At 43.6% G+C, this 24133-nt stretch overlaps 1 pseudogene; it reads left to right on the forward strand.

Moving 5' to 3' along the window:
* Positions 1–1167: 1167 nt before the first annotated feature.
* Positions 1168–2594, forward strand: LOC143410043 (solute carrier family 66 member 3 pseudogene; annotated as a pseudogene).
* The last annotated feature ends 21539 nt before the right edge of the window (positions 2595–24133 follow it).

Here is a 24133-nt window from a genome sequence, read left to right on the forward strand (position 1 = left end):
ATTTCACAGAGTTATCATTTCTAATATTCTCAGTTAATTTTCTTAGGTTTTCTAAGTGTAGGATCATATCTATGGAAAATTCCGCTTTCCTCTACCAATATATGTACACATGCTTCTTTCTCTTCCTAAATGCGTTGGCTGATCTTTTTTAGAACAATGTTGAATAATTGTGATGATAATAGGCACCCTTGTTTATTCACAGATCTAACAAGATGACTTTGAGTTTCGCCATTAACTGTGAGGCAGCCTTCTAAAGTAAGAGATGTGCTTATAACATCAAGAGATTATCTACTATATAGATCACAAAGAATTTTGTTTACCATGTATGTATTTGGAAGTAGATATTGATGGGCGGGGTGAGGGGGTACTGGGGATTGAACCCAAGGGTGCTCTACAAATAAACTACATTCCTAGTCTTTTATTTTGAGGAAGGGTCTCACTAAGTTGCCCAGGCTGACCTGGAATTTGAGATCCTCCAGGCTTAGCCTCCTGAGTTGTTAGGATTAAAAGCCTGTGCCACCATGTCTGGCAAGATGCTGGATTTTTAAAACACCTTCCTGGTGTTATTTTTGCTCCTTTTTCATTTATTATGATGAATTATATTAACATATTTCCTAATAATAAGATTTGCAACCCAACCTGAGTGTGATGTGTATTAATATTCTGCTGAATCCTATTTGATATTATCTTATGTAAAACTTTTTCATAGATGCTCATAAAGAGGATTTATCTGCAATTTTTTTATTCTTTCTTTGAAAAAGCTTTGATAACAATGCTATATTGGTTTTTATTATGTTAGCAGGTTTCTTTCCCTATGATGAAAAAATTTAAATATGTCTACATTTTTTTTCTTGAAGATTAAAAAAAATAGTTAATGTGATATCTGACCTGAAATGCTTGGAGGTGTGGCTTCCTAATAATATTTTTGGTGTTTTTCATGACTATTATTCTACTTATTTAACTATCTCTTCTTACATAAAATTTGGTAATTTGTATTTTCCTAGAAAACGATCCATTCAAAGTAGGTTTTCAAACGCTGTATATTTCTTCATTCTCCCTTCCATCTTGATTAGGCTATTCAATGGTGTTTGTAGAGCTGGGCGGGGGCGGGCGGACAGGAAGGCGGAAGGAGGGTGCGCCGCTGGCTGCAGAGGGTTGAGCCCCGGCTTTCCAGCTGCGATCCCGCCGGCGCCATGGAGGATGCGCTGCTGTGGTTCTGCAACTGGAGCACCCTGGGCGTGTGCGCCGGGGTCAAGCTGCCGCAGATCTACGCGCAGCTGGCGGCGCGCAGCGCGCGGGGCATCAGCCTCCCGAGTTTACTTCTGGAGCTGGCCGGGTTCCTGGTCTTCCTGCGCTACCAGTGTTACTACGGGAACCCGCTGCTCACCTACCTGGAGTACCCCATTCTCATCGCCCAAGATGTCGCCCTCCTGCTCTGTGTCTTTTATTTTAACGGAAACATGAAACAGGCGGCGCCCTACATGGCTTTATTTGTGTCTTCTTGGTTCATCCTCAGCCTGCAGAAGTGGATCATTGACCTGGCCATGAACTTATGTACGTTCATCAGCGCGGCCAGTAAGTTCGCCCAGCTCCAGTATCTGTGGAAAGTGCAAGACTCGGGGGCTGTGAGCGCGCTGACCTGGGGCCTCACTGCGTACACCTGTGCAACAAGAATAATAACAACTTTAATGACCACCAATGATTTTACAATTCTTATTCGTTTTGTGATCATGCTGGCTTTAAACATATGGGTAACAGCTACAGTACTTCGCTACCGGAAGCCCGACATAAAGGCTGAATGACGGACCTTATTGCTACACAAAAAGTGGATTTTGAGTAACTGAAGCAAAGGAAAAAGCAGCTCATTGCTACGTGAAGGTCTTTTATGTATTTAGTCAATCATTTCAGGAAACTTTGAAGTCAGAGGTATTTAGTACTTCAAAGAGTACTTAAAATTGTTTTAAAAAATGCCAATTTTGCTGGGTATGGTGGCATATGCCTGTAATCGCAGGTACTCAGGAGGCTGAGGTAGGAGGATGACAGGTTTCAGGTCAGCCTGGGTAACTTGGGGAGGGAGATCCTGTTTCAAAATAAAATAAGAGCTGGTGTGTTTCTCATGGTAGAGCGCTTGCTTTGCATATGTGAGGCCCAGGGATCAACACCCAGGACCAGGGAGAAACGTCTTAGAAGGCGGGTTTCCCTCCCTTTTCCCACTCCTGAGGTCACAGCCAGGTTGAAAGCTCATCTTTGATATCTGCAGTGACCCACAGAAGATGCTCAAGCAGCCTATGAGCCCTCGTTCTTCAAGTCATGATTAAGTACTTTCTGAAAAGCCAACTACATCTACTTTTCAGGTTTCAAAATCTTTTAAGTAATAACTTCTTTCCACAACTAAAATGAACACGGAATGAGATTCTGCTCAGTTGAGAAGTGAAACTGCAATATATCAGCAGGGCTCGCTTTGGGCCTGCTTGATTGTAACATAAATAAAACAGTGCGGCCTGGCTTGATGCTACACACCTGCCGGGCTAAGCAGGGAGAGCTAAGCACCTCCTGGGAAGGCTGGTGTTCTGTGCTCAGTGTCCTTTGGCTTCACCCTGTGCCTTTGTATATTTCTATAAAAAGGTACTAATAGTTGTAATCTCCACTGAGGATGAGGAAGTGTATCCCAGGGAACTTCCCAGTTTAAGCACAATGCTACCATTTAAAAAGGGCTATACCTGTATCATTACTGGGTTTCAGTATAAGACACCACCTTTTAGTTATTGAAAATATAGGAGTAAAGAGCAGTGCTAGGTTCTGTCTAAAGCTTATGGATTTTGTTCTTATAGTATCTTGTCCTAAACCTGTTAAGGGTATTTCCTAACATTTCAAAACTCAAATCCCCCTTCTACATGAATGGTATTATTCTGTTATATGCAGTAAGTAAGCAATGTTTACTAGTATAGTTTACTTTCCTGTGAACCTGTGTATAATAAACTTTCATATTTTGGAAAAAAAATGGGGTATGTATTTATTTTTCATGGAAAAGCCTTTGAGTTTATTCATATATTCTATTGTGAAGTTTTGGATTGTTTTATTCATTAGTATCTGCTTTTATCTTAGTGGGTTTTGTTGATATTTTCTTCAGTTGTTGACACCAATGCCTATTTCATTCATTTCTAGTTTTTCCTCTTGTAACTCTTTCCAAGTGTTTAATGAATTTCCCTGGGAACAATTTTAGTCGTATCCCTCAGATTTGGATATGTAGTGTTTTTATTATCATTTTGGGGTCTCAATGTTTCTTTTTTTTATTTCTCTTTTGTCCTTGAAATTGATTTAAAGAGGTATTTTTTAATTACCTGTTGATAAGATTTTTCCCGTCATTTTGTGATTTTTTTAAAAAATAAAAACTAATTTGATTGCATTTGTAATCGTCCCAGATCGTCTTTCTGACCTAAAAGATGGCTGACTTGTGCAGATGATCCACGACTACTTAAAAGGAAGTGAGTCCTCTGTTCCTGGGATCCAGAGTTCAGTCTTCATCAGACCTTTCAAATCGAACGCTTCCTCATTCTTCATCCACTAGATCTGCTCCGTCTAAAGGTGTCATCTGTGATTGTCATTGTGCTGAGGTTTATTGCTCTTTGGTTTCCTGCCTGCCTAGGCATAGGGTTCTTTGATGCCATAATATTTAATTTCAGAGATTTACGAGGCTTGGAGACTTACATTTTAACCTCTTCCACTTCAGTTCATTCAGTGCTGTTTGTCTTGACAGATCTTGTCCGTCCCTTTACTTTTAATTTTCCAGAACCACTTTCTTTGAGATATGTCCCTTAAACATAATGTGTGGTTGACTTTGGGCTTTGTGCCAAACATAAAATTCCCTTTATTTTATCCCACGTCTTTTCCCTTCCTAACACTTTTTGGTTTTGTGTGTCTTGTTTTCCTTCCTTTTCATTTTGTAACCTTGTGCAGCGTTGATCCCTCAGTTCCTGGCTCACTGCCATTCTTGGTCCACACCAATTTTTATCTCTCGTTTCCTTTATCTCCGTGTATCTTTATTCACTATTCCCTTTTCCTAGCATCTCAATCATTGTAATGTGCTTGATGTGTGTCCTTCACTTATGTCTCATTTCTAGGGAGCCTAAAACATCTATTTCCATATAGGATTGAGCTACACTTTGCACTATTTTTTTATCTCCCTGTGTTCTGTGCACATCAAGGTTATTGCTTCTAACTTTGTACATTACTCCCCCACGTTTTCCTCATTCAGCCACCCAGCAGTGGACACCTCACTTGCCCCCAACCTGTCACAACAATAACCACTGGCAAACTTCTGTGTCCCATCCTGGGTCTGTGTGAGACTTTCCTTTCTCTCCTACCCTGGGGAAGGACTGGTAGAACGGGTCATGCCAGCTGGTCCCCAAAGTGGCTTCTACCCCCAACAGAATGTGAATATTTCCTAACCCCAAATCCCAACCAGCCCTTGGCACCATTCAATACTCTAATTTTGACAATCAGATGGGATAAAGAGAGACATAGAATGGGTGTTGGTTGCCATTTTTCTGATTATAAGCATCTTTGAAAATGCTTGTCATCTCTTGGGGCTTCCTCGTCTATGAAATAACTGCTTTATGTCCTCTCCCCATTTTATTAATAGAAGTTCCGTCTTTTCCTGGTTGATAACACAGGAGCTACTGTTTTCTCTAAATAAGTCCCTTGTTTTACACTTAGTAAACATCACCTCCCACTCTCATCATTAGCCAATTTTGTTCAGAGTGGCTTTTGCTGAGCAGACTTTTTTTTTTAAATTATTTTTCTGAAATCAAATTTATTAGGTTTTTTTTTTCATCCTTTAACTTGTGTTTTTAGTTTTGTTTAAGAATTTGTTTTTTCCAGGCTAACAGTGACTTGGGAGGCTGAGGCAGGAGGATTGCAAATTTGAGGCCAGCTTGGGTGACTTAGGGAAACTCAGTGTTAAAATAAAAATAAAAAAGGCTGTGGATGTAGCTCAGGGTAGTGTGCCCTTGGGTTCAATTCCCAGTGCTGTAAAAAAAAAAAGAGAAGAATTCCTTTGTGACTCAAAGTCACCATGACATATTCCCAGATTCTCTTCCTTTAACTTTATAGTTCTCCTGTTTATGTGTTTATCTTCTAGGGTCTAACCTTTATATTTGATTTTAGGCATATGTCCAATTTTTTCTCCATAAAGTAATCCAATTTTCCCAGTATCAAGTATCATCCATACATTTCCTGTTTTCTTGAAGAATCACTTTACACTGGGCACAGTGGCTACATGCCTGCAATCCCAGTAACTCAGGAAGCTGAGGCAGAGGATGGAGGCCAGCCTGGACAACTTAGCAAGAGCCTCAACAAACTTAGCAAGACTCTGTCTCAAAATCAAAAATAAAGAGGACCTGGGATAGAGCTCAGCACCCCTGAGTTCAATCCCCAATACCAAAAAAGGAAAAAAAAATTGTTAGTGTTCATATATATGCAGGGTCTACTTATGACTCTCTGTTCTGCTCCACTGGTTTATTTGTTTGATCTGATACATACATTATTGACTTATGCACACATTGATTGTATTGCTTCTAATCTGTCTTAGCATCTAATAATAGAAGGCCCTTATTTGTTCTTTTTTATCAGTTAACCTTGCCTCTGATAGATTTTTGTTATTCTATAAAAACTTTATAGTTAATATATTGCATGGTTCAGAAAAAAATCCAGACAAAATTTCCAGTGGAGTTTTACTGAATTTATCAATTAATTTGAAAGATGCAGACTGGTGATTCTTTCCATATTCCTGTTTAACCCCCCCTATTTGGCCTGTGAAAAAGATGTGTTATGGAGAATGCAGTGGCCACTCCAGATGTGGTTTTGTTACATTCAATTCACTTCCTAGGAGCATCTGCTGTGTAGCTTTCGACCGGGTAAGTGCCTTTCCCCGCTTTTATTCCTAGTAGTTGAGACCACCAAAGGCCCTTGAAATTCACTTTCAGTCTCCTAACTTAAAAGTTGTGACAACTCTCCAACCCTCTGCCCTATCAGGGACCTTACTTTCTCCACTCCATAGATATCCTAGCAGCCTATTCTATGAATGAAATCATGTTGATTCAATCTGAGAACAAAGAAGCAATTCTAGACACTGTAGCAAGACACATGCAAGCTGAAGGGTGTTGAACAAACTCCATCTTGGTGAAATTTTTGAAGGTCCAGGGTTTTTTTAGACACTTTGAAACATGACTTTCAAGACAAAGAACAAATTTTAGAGAAAAACCATTTCCTTCTCTGTATATAACTCTTTTCTTTTTGAAAAACAACTTCTGACTTTGTTACAAGGCCCCAGTAGAAACTGAACCCTTGTCCATCAGCCACTAAGTTGTGTGTGAACTTGGCTGCCTGTCATGAAGTGGTAATGACTTGACTTAGTAAACCAAAATTTTCTCATGCACAGCAAAACCATATTATCATCCATCTCCTGTGATAAAGACCAGAGCAGGGGGCTGGGATTGTGGCCCCAATTCACCCAAGTGACCTCAGTTCAGTAGCCTGCGATGGACGGGGGCTACAAAGAGGATTTTAAAAAGCAAACTAATTAATCTGAGGGCCACACAGTCTTTCTCTGCTGGAGACACTGCAGTTCTGTGACACCTGAATGTTTGAGTATGGAAGATAAGATATTAACTACTCCGACATCCCTTAAGAATGAAAGGAGGTGTTTGGGTTTGAGTAAAATAAAACACAACCAATAACAACAAAATGCTCAAACTTCGACAAGTCACCACAGGCTCCAGTGGCCAAGTCCAACCATCGAAGAAACATCTCAGAACCTTAACAACTTTTAAACAAGGAAGACCTAAGTTCGGGACAAGCCAGGCTCAGTGGTACGTGTCTATAATCTCAGGAACTCAGAAGACTGACATGGGAGGATCTCAAGTTCAAGGCCAGGCTGACCTCAGTGAGACCCTGTCTCAAAATCAAAAACAGAAAGCGCTGTCAATGCAGCTCAGTAGTACAGTGTACCTAGGTTCAATTCCCAGTACAAAAGAAGGAGGAGCAGGAGGAGAAGGAGGAGGAGGAGGAGAAGGAAGTTCAGGGCAAATTTAGCTCTCTTTATGGGGCTATGATGGGGGAGAAAAGGAGCTGCTTTGTGGAAAGAAGGCAGAATGACTCTAATGGGAGAAAGCTCTTCGTCTACAATGCCCTCCGACCACATCTTTGAAAGGGAGACATAAGTCGTAGTCATTGTACCCTGTAGTCTGTGTGTCCCAGGTTCTGGCACTGAGGACATATTATGCTTCTCACCAGAAACATGAGTCCTACTGTGCTGTAAAACATGTCTGGATCTTCTCTAGAGCTCATCTGACCTCCTATCCTGAAAGCCAGATGCTAATAGTCCCTGGAGGAGAGTCCAAGAACCCGATCTTTCCAGAGATGAGGGATCCACCTTCATTTCTGCCTTGTCAGAAACGGCAGAGCTCAGGCTGAAGCAAGCTCATTGGCTTCCCATTCTGGATACAGGGGGTGGGAAGGCTCCAGGTGTACTGATGTCAGAGAGGGGACAGGAAGGTCACAGGGTGTGGGAAGAGCATCGTCAACTATCTCAGATGCATGTAAATAGTGAGCGTCTGAGGGCCTGTCTGTCACACTGAGGGTGAGCAGAAATAAAAATATTTGTTTCTTCTTTTCTGTTTTGTTCCTAAAAATGGGGTACTCCTTGAAAGCAGCCAGGTCCTATCAGCCATCCTGGTCTCCTCTGTTTTTCATTGGTGCACAAAACTGGGGCAGATATGACATTCTAGTAACCTTAAGATTTAAAATGTCTCCACATTCCTGTATCTTTGTCCTCCCAGTCAGTAAAACCACCATATATTTTCTGTAGTTATAGAGCGTTCATCAGTTAGCCATAGAGGTTGTGGGATAAGTAGGTAGGGTAAGTAGGATGATTCCTTCTGATACCAAGCTGATAATCAACTAGGAACCCCACTCTATAAACCTGGGACAACACAGGAAAAGACCAGAATAGGCTGGAACAGAGAGAACACTCCATCAAGAAAATAGTTAGTCTTGCTGGGTGGGTTGGTGCACGTCTGTAATCCCAGCAGATCAGGAGGCTGAAGCAAGAGGATCATGAGTTCAAAGCCTGCCTCAGAAAAAGTGAGGCCCTAAGCAACTCAGTGAGACCCTAAATAAAATACAAAATAGGGCTAGGGATGTGGCTCAGTGGTCAAGTGCCCCTGAGTCCAATCCCAATCCCCCTCCCTAAAAAAAATTAAATAAAAATGAGGAAAGAAAAGAATTAGTCTTGAGATAAATTGGGAAAATAGGAGAAGAAAGATGAATTTGGGGTGCTCAATAGTAACCTTTAAATCAGGGTCAGCAACCTCCCTCATGTCTACTCAGTGAGCTCCCAGATGCATGCCTAGTGATGTCTCTGGAGTCACCCACCCTGACCTTCCTGAGTTCCCAAAGTGATCTGCATCGAGATGCCACATATTTCCTAATGAGGAGATAGGGGTTTTGCCTTCCTCCACAGAAATCCATTCAAAATGATTCTAATTTCAAGTAGCAGATTCTGTGGTTTCTCCCAGATCCCCTGTCGGCAGTAAAGGACTCACTTCTTTCCGATTTCTGGGGTTCTACCAGCAGATAGCCTTCAGTTATCACCCCTTTTTAGGCAAGTGTCTTGGCCACTTCATCCAAAGTCATCCTCCCTTTGCAGAGCAATATCAACACTAGGCTATAAAGGCTAGGCCCCATCACCCCATCTCAGCACCACCTGGACAGATTATCCCAGAACGCAGGCTGTGTATGGGGTTGGCTGAGATGAGACCTTCATGATGAAAACTCAGCTTCGTTTTCTCCCCAAGAGCTTCGTCCTCTCCCTCTGACAGTTCTTGATTCTGAGATACCCTGGAATACACGTCCTACCTGTTCACTTCCATCTCCACACCTACCTCCCTGAAAACCCAACCCGCAACATCTTGTGCTCCCCCAGTGATCTCCATGTTGACGCTAATGGTCAAGTCCCAGACCAACGCCCTCCCCAGGGCAGGGTGAGTGCTCAGTGTCAAGGTCCCAGGGGAGGCCACATTCTTTCGGTATGGAGAGGGCAGGACAGGTGGGGAGAGGATGCATTTCCCAAAGAGAGAACTCAGGATCTGTGTTGTAAGAGAGACTGACCTTGGGAAGAGCTGTGGCCATATTTTCAGGGGGCAGAATATGTACCACTGTGGAAAAGCACATTTACATTCATTCACTCAACCAGTAATTCTCAAGCGAGGGCCAAAAGTATCTGTCAACAGATGAACAGATAAAGAAAATATTGCATATAACACAATGGATGTTTATGGATGTCGTGGTTTAGATGTGAGGTGTCCCCAAAAAACGTTCATGAGAAATGATTAGATTATGAGAGCTGTCGTCTAATCAATGGATTAATAATCAATAATTAATTAATGATGGACTAATTATTTGAAAGGACTGCTTTACTGGGTAGTAACTGGAGGCAGGCAGGGTATGTGGCTGAAGGAAGTAGGTCACAGAGGGTCTGCCTTTATGGTTTGTGTTAGTCCCTGGCACCTTCTCTCTGCCTCCTGGCAGCCAGCCGTGAACTGAGCTGCGCTCTTCTGTGGCACCCTTCCACCACCGATGCTCTGCCACATCTCCAGCCCAGAGCAATGGAACCAGCTGACTGTAGACTGAACCTCTGAAACCATGAGCCAAAATGAACGTTCCCTAACACAATTTATTCAGCCATAAAAATAGAACTAAATCGTGTCATTGACAAGAAAATGGATAGAACTTGAGAGGCTTATGTTAAGCCCAACAAACTAGACTCAGATAATCAAGAGTTTCACATTTTCTCTCATATGTGGGAGCTAGAGAGAAAAAAGGAGTGTGTGTGTGTGTGTGTGTGTGTGTGTGTGTGTGAAAGAGAGAGAGAGAGAGAGAGAGAGAGAGAGAGAGAGAGAGAGAGAGAAAGGTCTCTCAGGAAAACAGAAGGACGACTAGGCTATATTAAAGTACAAGAAAGGGATCAAGGGGAGGAAGAAGGAGAGAGGAAGGGTAAGTATTGGGGGGTCATTACATTTGTGTCTATATCACAGTCAATCCCACTTTTATGAATAATAACAATGCACCCATTGGTAAAATCAATTAAAATGCTTAAAGCTTCTGCAGTCACTTTCTGTCCTTCAGTTCTCAGCAAAAGAAACAGACTCACAAGACAATATAAACACTGAGGGATTCATCATAGGAAGGTGGCCTTGTACGTTTGTGAGAACTGTTAAAGTCTATGGAAGACTAGTTCTCAGTGTTATGGGGCAGCCAAAGTCCACAGGCAGGCAACTTAAGGAAGAGAAGATACATGGACCTCTGAACATGAGCTGGAGCCCACATCAGTCACCTCCAGCTGACAAGCCACGATGAGCGTGTCCTGCAGAAGGTGACACCCTCCATCACTAAGCTAAACATGAAGAAGTCCAGGAGAAAGAAGGTGGGGAGAAGACTGTGGGAGATGGAGTTGCTTCCTACCACTAGCAGCAAAGAGAGCTAGCTAAAATGAGAATGAGCTGCTACATTCTTGGGTGTGGATGACCCTCTAAGTAAGAAAAGAAAGTAGCTGCTACATCATCTCCACCTTCCAAATATTGTGCAAGATGTCTCCTGGGGTCCATGCTAACCTGGGACTATGCAGGACAGGGAGCTCTGGGAAACACAGTTCCAATCTAGAAAGTTGACACAATATCTGCTTAGCACATTTCTCATCCTTGCTCCTACTCTATCCCCTAAACTGGAAACATGATATCAAAATACCATGAATTTTGTTAGATAGACTTGGGTTCATCTCCAGCTCTACCAGATATACACCTTTATGAAAATCAACTCATTTTGTAGAATCCCTCCGTTTCCTCTTTATAACATGAGCATGTTAATTCCCATGAGTCACTAGCAGCACAATCAATCTTGGAGGTTCCAGCAAGGGGCGATAGGGGGTTAGAAAACAAAGACTCACAGGTGCAGATTTTGAAGATAAATAGCTGGGGTCAGGTGGAGTGCTGCTCTCTGATGTAGAAGCAGATCTGAAGAGTTACTCTAGCAATCCTTATTTATACCTTTGTATTCAGGGAAGTCACAGAACTAGAAACATCTGTCGCTTTTCCACAGTGGCAATGTGCAATGTTAGGAACTTTCTTTAAAGCTCCAGCAAGTTCATTGTTTAAAGTTACTGTTGAGCAGGCAACAGCACTAGTAAGAGAGCTGGTGAAACATTGTGGCTGTCTAGCAGAAGAGTTCCTCTATTCTCAGGAACTTCGTGCCCCAGATCAAGGTCAAGACTGATAAGACTCCTGCATAGAGCTTCCTCACGCAGGGCTAAGCATCCTGTGCCCTTGCATGGGAACATTCCCAGGCACTAGGCACGCCACAGCCATAAGATCATCAGAGACCCCAGACTCAGACACTGCTCTTCCACTCTCTGTCATTGCTCTCCACATTCCCATTTTATTATTTTGTTGAATTTAAGTTGGACTTGAGTGTTATGACTTAAAATTCCCTTAATAAGCATGAGTCTCATTCCCTTCCTCCTTCATTCCTTTTTTCCTTCCTTCCTTCCTTCCTTCCTTTTATCAGTGCTGGGGATGAAACCCAGAAACCTAACACATGCTAGGCAAGCACTCTGCCCCTGAGCTACATCCCCAGTCTTTGTTAGTTTATTTTGATACAGGGTTTCACTAAGTTGCCCAGACTGGCCTCAAAACTGACAATCCTCCTGCCTCAGTCTTCTTAGTAGCTGGGATTACAGGCCTACACCAACACACCTAGCTTCCCTCTCTTTCCATGAATTACTTACTCTCCAAGAATCTAGCAAGGACTGGATAATACCTTTATCACTCAATCCACACCTGTCATCCTTCCCTCCTGAGGACTTCTCGGGACTTTGTCACATGTTGGTACACAATAAAAGAAGCACGTCCTTTCCCACTCAGGGGTGCTTCCCAAACCGTGGTCTTCTATATGCCATCCTCGAGTCAACCAAAGAACCCTTGCAATATGCCTGTGTCCCATAGACTCCCTTCCATGTAGACTTCACAATATGGCTGGGCCTTTTCTGCCCAAAGGAACATTCAGACACCCAGTCTGTATCCCCCAGCCTTTGGTGGATGATTTGCTTTTTAGATCATTGGTTCTCAACTTTGCTATACATTGGAACCATCTGAGAAGTTATAAAAGAGTGCTGATTCTAGGGTCCCATGTAAAAATCCCCTGGGGGTCTGAGGTGATGCTAAGGGATCAAGATTTTGTACTTTGGATCAATCCCCATGTGATACTAATATTCAGCTAAAGTGAAAACCATGACTTTAGGTCTTACAGGACCCCACACATTCACTGTCCCATGATGGAACGTAGCCTTATTCATTATGATCAGTCTCTCTGCTGTTTATTTTCTTTAGACCTTGGAGAAGGAATGGTATATATTTGATATTATAGAGCTGTCATAACGAAGTGCCACAGTTAGGTGGTTAAAACAATGCCCATTTATTTTTTCATAATCCAGAGGCTGAAAGTCCAAATTGAGGTATTAGCAAAATGGATTTGTTTGGGGGTCTCCTTCATTTGTCTTCTCCTGTGTCTTCACGTGGTGTTTCCTTTGTGTGTGTTGTGTCCTACCTTAATCTCTTCTCATCAGCACACGGGTAGGATTGGATTAGAGCCCACGCTAATAGCCTCCTTTTAACTTAATCACCTCTTTAAAGACCTAATCTCCAAGTACATTCACATTCCAAGATCTAGAACTGTGAGTTAAGATTTCAGCACAGGAATTTTCGGAGTATGAAACTCAGCCCATTACTGGTCTCTTCTATTATCTCTTCTTTGGCCAATTTAAAGTTTACTCGTGGCCACTTCACGTCTAACTACAGCAGTCTGACACAGGCCCCACTCCTTCCTTCTTTGCAGGGATAGACTTGGCCTGCCTCCTCACCTTCCTGGTGACCTTTCTTCCCGGTTCCCTGGATACTCTCAGGGCTCACTTCAGCTCTGCTGCCATGTTGGCTTCTTCTTGGTCTTCTTTGCATTGATTTTCCTCAGGGTCTTCTTCTCCCCTCCAATCTTCCTGCTCTCAAGGATCCCACCACTACCCCAGCTTTAACTATGGCTTCTCACCAAGTGATTAAAAAACCTGTACCTTTTTTCTCCTGGACTCCAGTTTTTTTGTTTAAAAAAAAACTTTATTAAGTTAAAATTAACAAATAGAACTTATCTGTATTTAAGGTACCTACCTGATGTTCTGATGTACATATAATTTGTGAGATGGCACCACAATCAAACTAGTGAACACATACATCACCTCCCATGGCTATCATTTTAGTTTTTTCCATAGTCTTCCTCCTCCTTTCCTCCTCATCTTCTTCTTCATAATTAGGACGCTTAAGATCCACCCACTTGGCAAATTCCAAGTACGCGATCCCATATTGTTAACTCCAGTCACCATGCCCCATCCTGAGCTTCGGGTTTAAAAGTCTTTTCTGCTACTAGAAGTTTCTATCTGGGCATTCTGAAGTTACTTCAGCTCAACCCATCTTAAACCAAAAACCTCCTCTTCCACAAAACTAGTCCCCCTTCTCCCTATCATAGACTTCAGCATTCTCTCACTTCCCTTTCCTTTGCTGCCAATGAAAGCATCTATCATCACTTCCCTATTCTAGAGTCTTACGATTTTCTTTCATCCCATTTCTACCCACTTTCCTACACCATCACCACTCGCAGAAAGGTGTTCCCATCAGTACGGAGCCCGAAGTTCTCCTTTAGTAGAGCAGAAAGCCCATCAGTAGTCTCTAGTGTCCAGAGTCCGTTAACTCTGAGCCCCCTGCAAACTACCCACCTAGGCTGCCCGTCTGGGCTGCTGAGTGCCGTGGGCTTACAGGACACAGTCTCTGGTCACTGAGACAAGACCCCTCACCCTGAATTAACATATGAACATGACCATTTCCACCCTGCATGCAAAAGCACACTTACATGTGTTTGGGGTGGGAATGATTTGAAACTCTGTCTTCCAGGTGACCAGATGTCTATACCGCACCCTTTAAACTTCTTGGGATTTCCTAGGCTGAGAACTTACACTCTATCACATAGTGGGCTTCAGGGAGGAAAGGCAAGAAAAATCGACCTCAAACACGCCTCCCTCCCCCGCCTACTTTTTTAAACACTGAGAGCTAAAAGTAAGCAATAAAGTATTGAATAGAGGAAAATTTGCCTGATTCTCAGTTTTTAGGAAGCCCACATTAGGTTAGGCTATTCTTTTGTCTCAGGTTGACCATAATGACCACTGGCTACTGTTCTTTTGGAACCACCCTGAATAGACCTGCACTCTCCTGGAGCAGAGGAAGGAGAGAGGGAAGGATTCTTAAAGAGATTCTTTTCCTCATAACTCTGCAAAGTTATGAGGAAACTCAGAGGAACAGTAATATTTTCAGTGCCAACATAGCGTTAATGTTTCTCCGAGATGTTCAGAACTGACTTGTCAAATACAAACACCTTGGAACAGCTGTTATTAAACCCATGTTGTAGAACATTCATGGCAATAAGGCAGAGTGAGAGAGAGGTGAGTCTGGCATAGTCTTTTACTTGGAGGGAATTTCAGAATCAGCTGTAAGATACATATATGTAGAGTCCTCTTTGAAGAATAATTGCATTGTTATGATGGAAGTATAGTCTCTCATTCTAGATGCTAAATTTTATTGAGATTTGTCATAGACTAAATGCTTGTGTTCCCTGCCCCCTAATTCCTATGTTGAAATTCTAACTCCCAAGTGATGGTATTCGGTGGGGCCACGGGGAAGGAATCATGAGGGGGTAGAGCCCTTGCACATGGGATTAGTGCCCTTATAAAGGAAACCCCAGAAAACACCCTTGCCCCTTCCACTATGTGAGGACACAGCAAGAAGACCACTGTGCTCACCAAAAGGCGATCCTCACCAGACCTCAAATCTTCCAGGGCCTTGCTCTTAGACTTCCCAGATTCCAGAACTGTGAGAAATAAATATTTTTTTTATTTACAAGTCACCCCATCTATAGTAGTTTGTTATAGCAGCATGAACTAAGACAAATATATATAAAGTATCCAATAATACTTCCTTTAATGGCTTACTATGTGACCAAAGTGGACTGACAGATTTTACCAGCTTTATCACATTTAACCCTCAGAACAAACCCATAAGTAAGATAAAGTTTTTTTTTTCATTTTCTTTTTTTTAAAGAGAGAGTGAGAGAGGAGAGAGAGAGAGAGAGAGAGAGAAAATTTTTTTAATATTTATTTTTTAGTTAGCGGCGGACACAACATCTTTGTTTGTACGTGGTGCTGAGAATCGAACCCAGGCTGCACGCATGCCAGGCGAGCGCGCTACCACTTGAGCCACATCTCCAGCCCCTTTTTTTTCATTTTCTAAAGTAAGAAACAGGTAACCTGCTCAAAGTTTCCCCTCCAGATTCACTCAGGTCCGTTTGCCCCACTGGTAACTACTGCTGTCTATACCCTCTCCAAAAGGTGCGGAATAAGCAAGAGTTCAGTGGCTAGCATGAGGAGCAGGATATCACCAGTCTGGATTGGAGGGAGAGAAAGCCACAGAAAAACAAGATGCTGTGTTCAGAAATCTGTGAGTCATCTGGTGTAAAGACGTTGGAAAGGCCTGGAGGAGACATGGAAAATGGGGATTTAACACTGAATGCTTTGGGAAGGAGTTTTTTGCTTTGTTGATGACAGAGAGACACTGAAGGTTGGTGGGAATTTATGGAGATCCTGCCAGTGGATGTATGTAGGAGCATGTGAAGAATAAATGCACTGATGAAGGAGTTGGGGGCAGGGAGATGCACTTGCATCTGTACCCTCCCCCAAAGGTGCTTCTGAGTCCGAGAAACCTCCCCACAAAGGACCTTTTGAATTGCCAGGGGGATCTGAGGATGCTATTATTGTCACGGCAACCAGCCTCCACACTTTTTCCAAGCTTGGGCCATGCTGAGGGTCCACAAGCCCTGGGCAAGTCATTGCACGTGCACTCGTGCTTCACCAACCAGCATGGCACACAGAAGACTCGGTGACTTGAGAGTAGCCAGGCACCTGATTCAAGCTTTGGTACAGGTTAGCAAATGGTCAGCACCATGATCTCCTTTTCATAACTAGAAAGAGCCAGAAATCCCAGCAAAATTGGCTTATACAGCCTGAATTTAACCAAAGCAATTGAGCTATCAGGTGCCTGAGGAATCTTGGGGAGAACCGGGACCTCTAAGTTCACACATATCCTCCATGAAGGAGAAGTATCAGCTGCTTTTTCTTTATGCCAGTACCCCAAAGCCCATCTTGCTATCTCAGTTTGGGGGTCAGATGTTGTGCAAAGCTTTATGCTGCTTCATGAGGATGATTCAGAGAACAGTGTGGTTTTAACATCAGACAAGGGTCAGGCCAACCAACCGCATGCTCTGCAAACGGCCGCCGGAGCTGTCATTGCTCCTTCAAGCCTTTCTGTGTGCAACCAACGGGTCACTTGTGATTCAGAAACAAACTGTCCGTGTCACCCTCCGCTGGCTCTGACAGCCAGGACACAGGAGTCCTCTATTATAAAACTCTCCTCTCCCATCACCTGCCATTCTCAAGGGCTCCTGTGGCCACAAGACCTATTCGCTTGGCATCCGATCAAATGAAATAACCAGAAAAGATGATACCTCATGCAGGTCATAATTACATTTTGACAGAGAAGTAACAAGAAGATTCCAGACCCGCCGCTTGGTCCAGAGGAAAAGAATTTTTTTCAGGGGATCAATATCGAAGCTAGAAGGATTCTCAGAGACCGTGTTGAACAAGGGTTCACTTTTTCTTTGTGGGTGGGAAGACAAAGATAACTTCAAAAGGAGAATGAGAGACCACAGGGCTGCTGATGTGTGTGGAGAGGGGACAAGAAAGATGTAGAGAAGGCTTCTGAGTCCCAGAAACCTCCCCACAATGGACCTTTCAAATTGCCAGGCAAATCTGAGGATGCTATTATTGTCATGGCGACCAGACTGCAATAACCACCAGCCAGGACCTCTGATGGAGTCTGAATCCCTTTCCTCTGTAGATGAAGAAGCCAAGGGCAGAGAGACAGACCCAAGTTTACATTGTTTGTAGGAACAAAGCCAGAACTATCTCCTGCAACCTCTAATCTTCCTATGACATTTGGAACGCTTTCCATTTTCTAATTAAGTACACATGTCTTACCACCTAGGTTGCAATATCTGCAGGGACTGTTAGGTTTCTGTCTTCACACAGTTCTCAGCCCCTGACAAACCCCCTGAATTACAGCAGAATGCTCAACAACTATTTGTTGACAGACCCGAGTGTGAGCTTCTTAAGAACAAGAACCCTTTTATGAAAGCTTACATGAGCACAAAGCTCATAAGTTGCCCCATTATTTATCTCCAACTCTCAGAATCATTCTGAGTCAGGGCTCACGTCATTTTTGCCTCCTTGTAGATAAAGACAACGTAACCCAGAGAGGTTCAGTAAATTGCCCAGGAGCACACAGGGGCCGGAAGACTTGAAATTATAAACCAGGCTTTGTGTTTCAGACATTCTCGTATCACCAAATACGAGATATCATTCTCGTATCATCCATCTCTTGTACCTCCTCAGAAGAGTACTGACCCACAGACAGCTCTCAGGACATATTTGTGAAAAACAAATACTTGCCATCAGACAAGAACCCAAGTGTATTACTCTTCCAAAAGCAGGAAATCCCAGCTCTGAACAAGGCACCTGGACCCCCTCTGACAGACAGGGTCGGCTGGTGTGGATCTTTCTTACTCTGACTAGGTCCTCCTCCTCCAGCCGTCTTTCTCAGCAAGCCCAGATCATCTGTTAGGAAAGAGCGCCCTCTGCTGATGCACATAAGGTCCTGCTGTCTGAATCCCAGGTGTAAATGAGGAGGGACCCAGCCAGCTGCAGTGGGGGCGGCTAGAAAACCAGCCACTCTCAGCAGGAGCCACCTGGAAACTCTGTCTGGCTCCTGTTATTGATCCAGATTCATCTGGAGGTTGAACCAGATGGAGACCTGGGGCCATAGGTGAGAAGCACCCTCTACCCTCTGGCCAGTTGCCCATCTGCTGCCCTTTTCCTCTTCCGAATTCTTCAGCCTAGGATCCCTGGTGAAGGGTCCTACATGAATTAAGTCACCCATTTATCTATAAGGGTCATTGTTTCCTGATCTGTGATCTATCTGATCCTTTCTTCCAAAGTATTTTTCCTCCTAGTACCTCTCCATTCCAACTTTCTGTCAATGTCCTGTTCCCTTTTCTTGCTGTCACACTGCTCAAAATTCAGACTGAGATGATCCCAGGGTCCCCCTAGCCCAGTGTCCGTACCCCACTGGAGCTGCCAGTGAGTGATGATTACCATGGCTTCCTTGGGCTCAAGTTCCAGAACCAGACCTGAGAGGGGGGAGATGTGTGGGGGAGGCACATGGGGTGACACTGGAGGGGTCCCCTTACTCCCTCGACCCTACTGAGATTCTTAGGTCAATAATAATGACAGTAAGTGATATTGATGTCACTCATCTCAGCTGATTTCCCTCTCAAACATTTTTGTCAAAGTGGGATTAAAGAGGGGGTAGAAGAGGCTGGGGTTGTGGTTCAGTGGTTGAGTACTTGCCTCGCGAGCGTGAGGCACTGGGTTTGATCCTCAGCACCACATGAAGATAAATAAATAAAAATAAAGATATTTTTAAAAAGGGAGTAGAGGGGCAGTGGTAAAGGAAGAAAAATACTTGACAAATACAGTTGGGCGTGGTGGTGTACCTCTGTAATTCCAGTGACTCTGGAGGCTGAGGCAGGAGGATCACAAATTTGAGGCCAGTCTGGGCAACTTGGCAAGACTCTGTCTCAAAATTTATAAATAGATAAGTAAAAAGGGCTTGGATGTAGCTCTATAATAAAGTACCCCTAGGTCCAATCCCCATTTCAAAATAAAATGGACAAACATGGACAAGAATCTCCCCAGTAGCCATGGTCCAGATGCAGCCTGAGTAATTCTGAACCTACTTGCCAGAGCAGGTGAGGAGGGGTCAATTGCACAATGGCATACCCTTCCATGGGAAGTCAGTGGGTCTGTGTTCGCTGACATTCCAGTCCTGACCATCGGCATTAGGGGACTGAAAGAAGGAAAATACAATGTCTCCATGATGAAGAAGGCAGAGGTGAGTAACAGATAGCTCATGTGTCCCCTAAATCTATCAATCTCAAGCTTTCTCCTGCATGCACACCCTGGGAGAGTGTCACCTGTTAGCTCTACTTGCTCTGCCCATCCTAATGTCCATGCTCATGGATATCAAGGGGATAGACCAGAGACTGGGTGCTGGGTGACTTTCCTGCAGGACTCCAAAACCCAAGACTGCTTTTCATATTCTATTTCCAGTCAGCAAACCGATGAAGCTTGTTCGAGAAAGCATCTTTCCCTTTCCTACTGCATCCCCAATGCTGCATTACAAATGCTCACTGGGCTTATCAGCATTCTTAGTTTCAGTATTAGTTCTTCCATGTAAGACTGCAGGTAAATCGAGGGCAGAAGCTTCATCTTGCTCTCTGCTACATCATCTGTAACTAGCACGTGGTTTGCCTCATTGTAGCTACTCAGTAATCATTGGTGCAAGAAATTAAAATGCTCAAAAAATAAGTGGGCCTTTTGGATTGGCTCTGACCTCCACTGGGAGCCCATCTAATCACACACCACATTACCTGAAGTTGAATGCAATTGTCCCTAAAGACAACTTTAGGGACACCCTATGTTCTGCCAAAAACACCCTAAGTTTCACCCTATGTTTTGCCAAAAAGATGCTAAAGATGAAATTAAATCTGCAAGAGATTTTGTGGTACTGGGAATTGAACCTAGGGAGCTCTACCACTGAGCTGGACTCTCAACCCCTTGTGTTTTTTAGTTTGAAACAGTCTTACTAAATTGCCAAAGCTGGCCTTGAACTTGTGATCCTCCTGCCTCCGCCTCCTGAGTAGCTGGGATTATAGGCAATGAGCCCCCATGCCTGACTGCTGCAAGATCTCCCAACCCAATGGGAAGCTCCAATACAGATTGCTCATACAGGGGCCCCCTTTTTGAAGGAATGGCCATGCTGAAGGAACCCCTGCTGTCTGGCTGTGCTCAGTGGTCAAGGCTGCCTAGGGAGGGTTTAGTTTGGGTTTAAGTGTTGCAGCAGATCCTGACAGTGCTGCTACTGGAGGCTGTTGGCTAAGTACATTTGGTCACTGCAGGATGAAAATAAATTGATCCACTCAATGGAGACCCCAGCTGCTGCATTTGAACAGAGCTGAATGATCCACTTTGAGCAAACTCTCTCCAAGGAGTATGATGCTGGACTTCAGGTGATGTGGTGGGTCTGCTTGGATGAGCCCCTATAGCAGCCCAAAGCCCAGCCAATGGTGGAACTTACTTTTTTGAGCAAACACTTCATTTCTTGTACCAACAAGCTTATGAACGTACATAGGCCCTCTTCCATCCTGGCTAAAATGCTGTTGTATCGACACCATTCCTGGCAAGGTCTCTGTGCTGAACCCACCAGTCCCACAGAAATGTCCTCCACTAGGGGATGATGACAGAGAGAAAAAGAGCAGGCTTCCCCTGGTGATCCTTCCCAACAGATCCTCAGGTGAGACAAGGTCATGGAAAAAAGAGGCGGCCCTGGACCTAGCAACTCTAGGCTTGTCCCCACCCTGTATGGTTCATAAGCCATTTCTCATTATAGGCATGAGGATCTTCCCTGGAAACGAATGATGATTTTATGGCAGATTGATTAAAGCTTCCGAATTTCATAGCTCGACTTATGGATTAAAATAATATCTGACCAGCGGTTCCTAGCCTGATCTCTTACAGCTTCTCACTGAACACCTATAAAGCTTCGGGGTGGGGGAGGGGAGAATAATATCTAATAATGATACTAAAAATGATCACCAAAGCTGGATATGGTGGTGCAAGCCTGTAATCTCAGCGACTGCCAATCAGGGGCCAAACCCGGGCAACTTAGACCTCATCCCAAAATAAATAATAAAAAAGATAGGGGATGTAGTTCAGTGATAGAGTGCCTCTCGGTTCAATTTCCAGCATCAATCAATCAATCAATACAAAAAGTAATCAACCTATTGTCAGAAAGCAAAAAGAATTTCCATGTAAGTTTATAAATTGAACTGGAGGGTGGGGGTGGGGGGGCACAGCAGGAAGACATCTTGGTTAAGTTGAGGAAAACAAAGCAGGTAACATCTCAAAATAAATAGAAAAGTCATTTTCCCGCCCCACCCCACCCCATCCCATTCCCCACACCCAGTTCAGAAATCCCACATCTCTACCAGGTACCTGCACATGACTTCTGCACGCAGGTGCCACTTGGGAAATGAGAAGGGTGCCCTCCCCACACCCAAATCATCAGTCGCTTCACCAAAAGAGCTCTCGGGAAGGCTGACGTTAGATTTCTCTGTCCTTAATTTTCAATGGAAATATCAAGACAGTGTTAAGGGAAAACAGTGATCTCCTGAGACTGTGTGCTCAGCCTAACTGTTCTGTTCACTTGGGACCAAATAATAAAAAACAAATAACCAGAATGAAGGGGTTCAGAACATGCATATGCATCATGCATGGGCTCACCTTGAAACAGATCACTTGAAGGTATTCTCCAGTCCATAAAGAAAGAAAGCAAAATTAAAAATTAGAGAATGGAGATGCAATCCTTTGAAAAACTGATAGATGCTCTCTTACTTAGATTAGACTCAAAACCAGGAGAAGAGATTGAACATGTGCCCCCAGGTGCTCCACCAGCCTGAGGTGAGAATCAGACCCTTGGATTGGCCAAGAATGTCTGCTTTCCTACAGATTCTATTTTGCTTTTGCTTTCCGCCCCAACAAACCCATCTCCCTCCCCAACTGCCCTGAAGAAATAGAAAATGCAGTTTGCAGATAATCTCTTGCCAAATTGATAAAAGACTACAGAAAACACCGAGTCTGTTCTATTCCAACTTTGATGGGCAAAGCCAAACAATTTGTATGGCTGGGACATCGAACTGAGATACTAATTAATCTGAAAACCTTTATTTTTTTTCCAGCTCATTTTTCCATCTCTCAAAAGCACAAATACACAAAAGAGCATAATGACCGTTTTCATTGCCAAAGAATAATATTAATGACTTTCCACATCTTGAAACCCAATCAGGAGAGCCTGAGTCATTTTTTTAATTAAACAAGCTCATAAACCACCAAGTGGAAAATACACGTCACCCCCAAAAACCTTTACGTAAAATCTACCAACAGGATTCTATGAATGTTCCTTTGTTAGCTATGATTAAAATTCAGGACACATGGTATAAGATTATGCAACCATGCCATTTTTTTGAGGTTTTATGAAAATAGAATAAAATGTAAACTAGATTTTTTCTCTTGGTTTGGGATTTCAGGATGCTACTTTGGCTTTCTTTGTGTTTTGCTCTATATTTGTGTGTATTTCATGAGCTTGACTAGTTGGTGTGTTTGTGTGTGTGTGTGTGTGTGTGTGTGTGTGAGAGAGAGAGAGAGAGAGAGAGAGAGAGAGAGAGAGAGAGAGATCATGTACTACTTTCTGTTTGTTACCTCATCACAATTAAATTGAAATCTGTGCAGTAAGTGGACTGGTAGGAAATACATTAAAATATTATTTTGATGCTTTTCAATGGGGGCGGGGGGGCCAAGGATGCTCTGTTTCCCCTCCCCCCCTGCTTTTCAGTATTTTCTGAATTTCTATAATTAGCATTTATTCTCTCTCTCTCTCTCTCTCTCTCTCTCTCTTTCCTCGTGGTGCTGGGAATGAGCCCAGGGCCTCTTGCCTGCCAGGTAAGCAGCCTCCCACCGAGCCACACTCGGGTGCCTGTTTTGCTGTGTTACTTTTCTCTGTGCCTGCGTCCTCACAGATTCACAGGTCATTTCCCCACCTGGGTGCTCAAGATGAACTTCCTGGGGCAGAGGACACCTGAGCCGAGTCTTGAAGTATGAGTTGAGTTCCCTGGGCAAAGGTGGCACCACAGAGAATTTTGAATTCAGGGGATTGGCATGAGATTTAAGACCAGAGACTTGGTGGCTGGGGAAGGCTTCACACAGCTGTAATCCCAGAGATTCAGGAGGATGAGACCAGGGGAATTGCAAGTTCATGGTCAACCTGGGCAACTTAGTGAGACCTTGTCTCAAAAGAAAACACAAAAAGGACTGGTGAAGTGGTTCAGTGGGAGATTATCCATGGGTTCAGTCCCAAGTACCCAAAAGAGAGAGAGAGAGAGAGAGAGAGAGAGAGAGAGAGAGAGAGAGAGAGAGAGCTGAATACTTTAAAGGAGACACTAAGGAACCTTCCTAAGAACCCAGAAATAGAAGACCAATGCCAGACTTCAGGATGCTCAAAAATCATTACTTGAGAGTTTTTCTGATTCTTTTACAACAGGATTTGGAGGAAGTATCTGATGAGAGTGTCTTCCAAGTGGGCTGAGAAAGATGTGAGATGAGGATGCGCAACAGTCAGGGGAACGTTGCTTTACTAATCAGACTCCATTCTGTAAAACAATGAGAAATTGTATTCCCTGGAGTTCCCAAGTGTGCTGATGATTGTGAAAAAAGTTTCAATAATCCAGGCACAGTGGTGCACACCTGTAATCCCAGTGGCTCAGGAGGCTGAGGCAGGAGGATCACAAGTTTGAGGCCAGCCTCAGCAACTTAGGGAGGCCCTGTCTTAAAATTATATATATAAAGGGCTGGGGAATAGCTCAGTGGCAGAGCACCCAGGTTCAATCTCTAATACCAAGAGAGAAGGGGGAGGAGGGGGAGGGGAAGAGGAGGAGCAGAAGGAGGAGAAGGAGGAGAAGAGAGAGAGAGAGAGAAAGAGAGAGAGAGAGAGAGAGAGAGAGAGAGATATCAGCAAGGAGGCGCCCCCACAGGAGGGAGACACCAGAAGGGCAGGAGAGCCCAGTGAACTGGGGGGAAGGAAAGTTGGTAAAAAGAGAGATGGTTCGGGAGAGTTCAAGGTTGATTCTCAACTCTCCTCCCAGTCAAGGAGAGACAGAAAGAGGAGCTCCAAACTGCACAGGAAGGACAGGTGCCTCCTAGTTA

This window comes from Callospermophilus lateralis, chromosome 11 (assembly GCF_048772815.1).
Source record: "Callospermophilus lateralis isolate mCalLat2 chromosome 11, mCalLat2.hap1, whole genome shotgun sequence".
Classification (NCBI taxonomy): Eukaryota; Metazoa; Chordata; class Mammalia; order Rodentia; family Sciuridae; genus Callospermophilus; species Callospermophilus lateralis.